General features: G+C 37.3%; 1 protein-coding gene across 3 annotated transcripts in view; it reads left to right on the top strand.

Moving 5' to 3' along the window:
* The window catches only part of LSAMP (limbic system associated membrane protein), an 836,652-nt gene that overhangs the window by 296,030 nt on the left and 531,833 nt on the right, over nucleotides 1-8,789 (top strand). The window lies entirely within an intron of this gene.

Here is an 8,789-nt window from a genome sequence, read left to right as displayed (position 1 = left end):
TGTCTCAAGAGGTAGTGTATTTTCCTCATTAAAAAGTCTTCAAGAGAAGCCTGGATCAACTCCTTTTTACAATCTTTACCTGACAAAGTTGAAGTACAGATGGAATTTTTGTTGAGGTCCAGAACAGTTGGGCCTCTGAGGTCCCTTCAAACTCTGGCTGTCTGTGGCTTTGCACTTTCAGTCATAAAATCCTAAGGTCAAGTGCCTGTTGCTTTGGGAGGTTCAAGCCTTTGTAGCCAAACCTAAGGAAAGTCAGTATAACCCCCTCAAAATGTGCTTAGTTCTGCACTCCAGCTCTTTCTCTAGAGGGATATCGATGGCAAAGGAGAGCCTTTACTGATATTATAAATTTTAATTTTCTAACTTTCTCCCTAAATCTGTTTCTAATGAACTTCCTCATTTAAAAAAGTCCTCCTTCCTGAAGTTTCATAATATATTCCTACCTATGGGTATGGTTCCCCACGTGAGGATGTCAAATTTAATTAGTCTGTGTTCCCTTTTACTTAATAACTCAACCAGGCTTAGGAGTCTAACTTTTTTTTTTTTTAACCAGGCTGCAGAGTTGGCTATTATAAAGGAAAAACTGTTTAGCTTTTCCAATCAAGGCTTCTTTACATCTCACATAGGGTATAGTAATAGTAAAATGAGACAATATTTGTAAAATACTTTCACTTTTAATGAGGCATTTCATATGAGAATCCCTAAGCATTTTATTATAATACTTCATTTCCTCTTATAACATGTCAAGGTAATAGGTATCCATTATTGTAATCATATGTTTAAGACTAAATTCCTCTAAACAAGGCTTATAGAATTTATTCCTACTTTTCTTCTTGTGCCCTTCTTAATAGCTTTACCTCATACTGCCTGATTTTTAATTGAATCTGATGGGGAAAAGGCACCTAAAATAAAATACCAACAAATGATGTAAGAAATGGCAAACAAAGGATAAATAATCATTTCTCATCTGAAAAACATCCTTTAGCTTTAGCTATTTCTGCTATCTGTCCATTGGTTATATTTTTTTCCCCATAGTTTTATTGGTACCTTTTGTTTTTACCATATTTCCTAATGTAGACTACTTTCCTCTTCCTCTATAGATACTTCAATTTTTCACAAAGATAGTTAAGATAAAATAATCAACATGGTAGTGACCACATCTGGCAGCATATGTACCTTTTTGACACCTATAGTCTTCCATCTCCCTTCTGAGAGGATAGAGTTGTGTATAGTCATTGGTCCTTTGGTACCAGCATTATTTTTGTTTATATTGTTGTAGTCATTGTATTTATTATTTTTTCTGTCTTTACTTTTCTTCACTCTGTATCAGCTAATACATGTCTTTACATGCTTCTCTGAATTCCTCATATGTATCATTTTTTATCACTAAATATTACCTTTAATTCATATGCCATAATGTATTCATCCATCTCTAATTGAAAGACATTTCACTTTCTTTTGTAAGATAGTTTTTATTGATTTCTTCTGTTTTTACATAACCTTATTTCCCCTTGTTTCCCTCCTTATACCCATTCCCAGATGGCCATCTGTGGCAGCAAGCACCCCAAGCGTCCTCAGGGTGGCTGCCTATACAGGTTCTTGGATCTGCTTTGTCAAAGGAAAGCAACTCAAAATGGATTAACAAACTTACTTTAATCAGTCAGACATATATCGTTTACCTTGTTCAGGGGAAAAGGTCGGCACCCCGAACTTCAAAGTATACAGGCAGAATTATCAAGACAGAAACAGATCAAGTAGACAGATTTCCAAACTGTCCAACCATTACATCCATACACAGTCAACATCTGGATTTCAACATCTGGGTTTTTCAAAGCGGGGGGAGGGGGGGAGGGGGGGCCCTGACAACGGCTTCCCAGAATACAGATCAAATCACAGAACACTTCTCAAAGTGAGCCCCAAAACAAAGCCTCACATCAGGGCTTATATAGCCTTCTCATGGCTCAGAGAATGTAACAACCTTATTGACCCACTGGCCAATCAAAAAGTATCTACTGAAAAACAAGCCTCCCACCCCAGGCTTCAGGTGCACTTTAGCCTAGGGGCAGGGAAGATCTTCCAAATTTGCATTCCCATTACACCATCATAATGGAAAGTAATGTTTTGAAGGAAGAATTGAAACAGGAATAAGGCGGGAAACAATCAGCAAAATTGAGTAATACATTAGAAAAAAAATGAAAAATATATTCAATGTTTCACTCCTTTGAACCTCACAGCTCTGCAAAGGAGTGAGGAGAGATGTCTTCTCATATTTCTTCTATGGGTCCACAGTGTCTAATTTTGAAACATCCACTGTTTTGTGGTTATTGTTCTCTCCATTTACGTTGTTATAGTCGTTGGGCATATCCTGTTCTTAGCTTTACTTCATCATCCCTCCTCTCTCTTAAATCTTCAGAATCTCCCCATAGCTCCTAAAACTCAACTTGTCCACATTTGAACTCATTATTTTTACCACTAAACTTAAAAAATTAAAACCCCCTTTCCAGACTTTCTTATTTTTGTCAAAGGGTCTGCCAATCCTTCCTCTCTTCCAAGTTTACAACATCAGTATTATCTTCAGTTCCTCAATATCCTTCATTCCACAAATCCAAATAATTGCCAAATCCACAAGTTTCTATCTGCATACCATCTCTCCCACCCAATGTCTTTTTTTCTGCTATATGCTTAATACAAGTCTTCATTACCTCTCATCAAATTGATTGTAATAGTCTCCCAGTTGGTCTCATTGCCTAAAGTGTCTCCCCTCCTCTGTCATACACACTGTTGCCAAATTGGTGTTCTTTAAGTGTGGATCTTGTCATCAATTAGAGTATCTTCCTATTGCAGCTAGGACAGAGGTGTGGAACCTATGGCCTTGAGGCCACATGTGACCCTCTAGGCACTCAAATGCAGCCCTTTGATCGAATCCAAACTTCACAGAACAAATCCCCTCAATAAAAGAATTTGTTCTGTAAAACTTGGACTCAGTCAAAAAGTCACACCCAAGGACCTAGCAGGACACATGTGGCCTTGAGGCCACAAGTTCCCCACCCCTGCTTTGGATAAAATCTAAAATCTTCCTTTTAACTCCTAAATACTTAACAACCTCACCATACTCTCTTTCCAAACTCACTGAACCTTATGCCATTTTCTTTGCTCTGGAACCCAGGTAATTTGGCTTTCTCTCTGCTTCTTACACATGGCATTCCATATTCAATCACCATGCTTTTATACTGGCTGCCCCACATGCTTGGAATGTACTCCTTTCTTACCTTCACCACAGAGCTTGCCTTTCTGTCTTTCTTTAAGATCCAACTCTTGCACCCAGTTCTGCATGAAACCTTTCCTAATCTCCCAAACTGCTAGTGCTCTTCTTCCCAAACTACCCTATTTTTAATTACTTTGTATGTCATTACTTTATATTTTTGCTGTATACTTAGGTATTTCTACATTAGGATGTAAGCTATCTCCAAGTAGAGAGTATTTTATTTTTTTATTATATTCCCCAAACCAAGTGTTGGGGAATACAATACTTGGTGATGGACTGATCATGTTGTAGAATTCATTATAGAGAAAAGAGTCTTGTACGAAGGAAACAAGCATTTATTAAGTACCTACTATATGTCAGGCACTATGTTAAATGCTTTACAAAGATTATCCTCTTTTGATCCTCACAACAACTTTGGAAAGTTGGTACTATTATTGTCCCTATTTTACAGTTGAAGAAACTGAGGGCAAATAGAGGTTCGATAATTTGTCGAGGTTCACATATCTAGTAAGCGTCTAAGGTAAGATTTGAACTCAGATCTTCTTGACTTAGTCAGTACTCTATCCACTGAGCTGTTAGACACCTCATAAGGTCCTTATGAGAAAATTTCCACTATTTCTCATAGTAACTAAAGTCCTCATGTAAGAGGACCAAGGCAGGTAAGTATTATGTAAAATACTGAATAATAAAGACAGTTTAAGAAAAACATATCACTTTTGAGTGGTGTGTGTGAGCAAGCTGCAGGAAATTACAAACAAGGAAGTACCTAGATTAAATGGAGGAAAGACTGCATTCAAAGAAATATGTGAGCAAAAAAAAGAAGCTGGTCTGGTTGTATGGTGTGACCAAGGGATGACTGATGAAGCCCATGTGCTTTTTGGTGGCTTCATAGTCCTGGAAAAGAGCCCCAAAGTCCCCCAGCGTATTGAATTTGAGGGAGGACATTGGCATGTATAACACAGAAGGGATGGGTTGTAGACTTCATCCTTAGAGAGAATACTTACGTTGATGAGATCAAAGGTCCATTTCAGACCTTGAGATCTAACATTTATAGAATCCCTTTAATGTTTGCCAAGTGCTTTGCATATATTATCTCATTTGATCTGATCCTGACAAAGGGATCCTGACATACTAAGCCTTCTTATAAGGAAACCAGTAATCTAGGTTGTCATTAGTGAGCAATAATATATAGGGTGGGGTGAATGAAGTCTTCAAACAAAGCCTGAGAAGGGGCTCCCAGGGCACCTAGTACATGAGGGAAGCTAGCTAGGAAGACTATCTTGCATTGGAGAGAGAGCTTTCTCGAGGTATCAGCTACATGGACTCCTCTTCCTCCCTCACAACCCTTTGAGAGGTCTCTGTTTTCAGTCCTAATGCCCTAAACTCTGTCTCCTTTGCTAATCTTCATTGATGACAGAAACCCAATTTGTCATCTTGTGACTCCTGACCTTTTAACTTAGCTCCTCAGAGGTTAGAGACCAGCACAACTTATAGCATGTGGAAATAAAGATTAAGAAGGAATGAGGAAAGCAAGTCCTAAAAACTGGCATCAAGAGATGTGGGAGGAGAAGGAAAGCAAGTAATTTGGATTTAGGTATAGTACTTAACTTGAATAATAATCACTAACATTCATATGGCCTTGTCTAATTTAATCACTGCCACAACCCTCTAAATAAGTGCTATTATTATCATTTGTATTTTACAAAGAGGGAAATCGAGTCTGCAAGGCATTAAGTGTCTTGTCCAGGGCCACACAATTAGTAACTACGGGAGGTGTGATTTGAACTCAGGTATTGCTGCTTTCAGAGCCATTGCTCTATACTATCAAACTGTCTCACACTCCAACCTAGGGAGCTTTGAATTTCCTAAGGAATAATCATGGCCCTTGAAAGTTGACACAGTTCATTGAGGACTAAGGTCCACAGCTGATTCCTTCACAGCACCTTCTTGCTCTTGGATAGCAACACACAAGTCTTAAAAAGTCCATGATTCTATAATTTGGTCATGCTGCAGTATTATTATAGTGGGTCATATGGCTCTGTGGCATTGCTACAGCTCCAAGAAAAATGCCCTTCCCAGGGGGTTTCTGTGGCTATCTCATTAATTGCTAGCTTCTGAATATCACTTTAAGAACAACTGAAGATCTATGAACAGGGGCTAAGCATTTTTTCCCACTGGAGGACTGGAGAGTAGTGGGAAGGGCAGGGAAAGGGTTGCATGAAAGGGACAGATTCCCATTATAGCTCACTGCCACTAGGATACAACTAGCCAAAATGTCAGATTGTATTGAAGGGCAAAAGGTGGGTGGGGGATGGGGTCTCAGAACAATTAAAGTAAGTGATGGTTTCAAGTATAACCTCCAGGCATTATTGAATTAGGTAGCTCTAATCAGTCTCCCAAATGACATATATAAAGCAATCTGACAGTTTGGGGCTTTTTACAATTTTCAGAATGTCATATTAAAAATAACCTTTATTTCAAAAATAAACTTAGAAATTTGAAATAAAAAGGAAACCAGTTTTTAAATGAAAAAGTTCTGAACCATTAGAATTTAGAGATTTAATTAGAATTTCAAAGGGCAATGATATCAAGAGATATTTATTTGACCCAGTATAATCAATATAATGAGAAAGGAAGGATTTTAAATGAAATGTAGCTCTCAGTAACCTATTCACCTTTGAAACCCACTAAGGTCATCTCTGTCACCATTTACCTTTCTTTCTTTCCATTTTCCCCTGTTTTGCCCTTTATCCTTTTCTTTTTGCTCATTCTGATTCTCTTTTAGTCTTTCTCTCCATTCCCCTCTCATAATTTCATCTTCTTCCTTTGTCTTTCCACTACTTGCTGCTTTCAGATATGAAATGCTATGATTCTGCTAGTGTGACCTTGGGAAAATCACATAAACTCTCAGACCTGAAATACCTCATTTGCAAAATAGATATTATGATGATTTATTTCTTTGAATGCAGGGAATCAATGCAGACTAGAAAATCTCTCGAAGTCCATTTCATCTCAAAGAGTTATAGCTCTCCGAGTCTTTTGTTTATTTTTAATTATACCCCCTTCTCCTCATTGTCTCCCACTATGCCATACTGTCTTTTTCCCTCTTTACCTTCATATGTTAGTTTCAGAAACTACAGGTGGATATCATATCACATGGAGATAGAACAGAAAGGAAAAGAATTAGAGGTAGTTATATTGCTTTAGAAGATTATGAGTGCCACTACCCAGAAATTAGCTTTTTCTGGAAAGATATGGTAGTGATAGCTGAGAACTGTCTACTGCTGAAACTTCTTTTGGTATAATGAGGCGTGACAAAAAGGATACAAGTGGCCTCACTGCATTTATTAAGTCAATTGTACCAAAAGCTAGCAGTCAGACTATTTAGCTCTCCTTGGCAAAATTTGATTCATCAGATGAAAGCTCTTAGTGTGGGTACTTGCCTGGCACAAAATAGGCACTATACAAATTATTATTATTATTAATTATTAATCTGGCACCCAGTCATCTCCTAGCTATTTAGAATTAAGAGACTGGCGAATGATTTCCCTCCCTAACAGACTCCTAAAGTCATGTGATCATTTTAAGGAAGTAACTTTCTGTTTTCAAAAGGTCAAATTTCCTTGATTCAAAATCTGTTTGCTTCTTATAAAATTAGTGGTAGAGGAAACTGATAATAACATAATTGACAGATATGGCATAGAACTTAGAATGTTGAATGCATGGTATTTTCTCCAGTCTCCCCAGGAGAACAGAGAAAGAAGCCCCAGGGATTTTAGCAAGTGACCTAACAAGAAAGGGTGTTTTGGATGATCATGGTGGGCAAAAGGATACTCCTTGGTTCTTTGTCTTTTCTCAGGAGACTGCATAGTAGAGCTTGAAGGCAGATTAATAGAATAGTAGAGCTGATGGTGACCCTAGTATCATTTAATATAACATTTTTAAACTTGGAATCCATGCACTTAAAATATAAATGTGTGTGTATACATACACACATATATTATATACACAGGCATACACATATATCACTATATTTTAATATAATTATTTTCCTTGGCTTAGGTCAAGTGTGATAACACAATTATAGTCCTTTCCAAAATACTTACATCTTAGATCTTTAGATATATTGGTAAGCATTATATTTTCATCTGTTAGAAATCATTCCTCTGGGTTTTCATATACCTAACATACAGTGATTGTTTAATAAATGCTTGTTGATTGATGTGTTCATTAAGCAGTTGGAAATTGCTCTAATGATTCACATTCTGAATAGTTTTAGCAACATTTCTTACTCTTTCTTTCTAACAAAATTACTTATATGTTTCATTGGTTCTACTGTCAAGTATCCCATCATTGCTGAGAAGATCCCATAAGAAAGCACTGCGCTTTGAAAGATTTGATATGCTGTAGTGTCCTTTACAAATTCAATCTTATTTAGACACTTTATTTCTTGAGCTCTAGCTTGACCTTGTACCTGTCCTTTTTGTCCATTGAATCTTGTCTCCTCCACTATACTGTTGACCTTTTATCCTTTACCCTGGACATATCTGCTGTCTCTAGTTTGTGGTTGACTGATATTTCATGTTTGCTCCTCTGATAACAGACTTATTTTTTTTCTCCTAACCTCCAATTTCACCTCTGGTTTTTAGTGTATCATGAACTGAAAAAATATCACTGGGGCCCAGCAAGTATAGTCACAAAGAGACACCCATTATTCCCACTACATCAGTCCCAGGCCCAGGACAGTTTCTGCATTGTGGAGGGTTTTCTACCTTAGCCTCTGGCTGATCCTTGTCCCTAGTTTTACTACTGGGTGGGTTCAAGAATTGTAATACTACAATTGGGAAATGTACCTGTGTATGTATATGTGTGATTCTAACCAAACCTGTGATTTTACTTGAGGTGGGATTTCCTTTGTGGAAACTCCACAAATAAAAATCACAACTTGATTGTAACATATTCATTCATTCATTTATTTATGTATTGCTTTTTGGAGGGCAATTGGGGTTAAGTGACTTGCCCAAGGTCATACGGCTAGTTTTTGTGCTAAATGTCTGAGGTCGGATTTGAACTCAGGTCCTCCTGACTCCAAGGCCAGTGCTCTATTCACTGTGCCATCTAGCGACCCCTGTACCATATTTTTAAGACCCCTGTACCATACTAGGGATGCCATCCATATATAGCTGTGCATATTTGTTTGTACAAAGGGCTTAGAACCAGGTTTTATATTCCAAGGCCTCAGGTATACACTATGCAACATTGTCTTTTCAATTATATATGCATGTGTGTATATGCGTATGTATGTGTATGCACATACACACATATGTATGACATATGTGGATATGAGTATTGAGAATATGTATATAATCATATATATGTATATTTATACAATGTGTTTTAAAGGAAATCATTCTAAACTATTAAGTAGCTATGCATGCTCTCTCTGTATGCACACATGCACAAATGCTATTTTGACTATAATTTCACTACTATATACATGGAATAGTAGATAATAAGATGGTTC

The sequence above is a fragment of the Petaurus breviceps genome, unplaced genomic scaffold (genome assembly GCF_028583685.1).
Source record: "Petaurus breviceps papuanus isolate PSGF00001 unplaced genomic scaffold, PetGlider_PUasm1.0 90792, whole genome shotgun sequence".
Classification (NCBI taxonomy): Eukaryota; Metazoa; Chordata; class Mammalia; order Diprotodontia; family Petauridae; genus Petaurus; species Petaurus breviceps.
The sequence above is the reverse complement of the archived record's forward strand: the minus strand, read 5'-3'. Positions and strand labels throughout refer to the sequence as shown.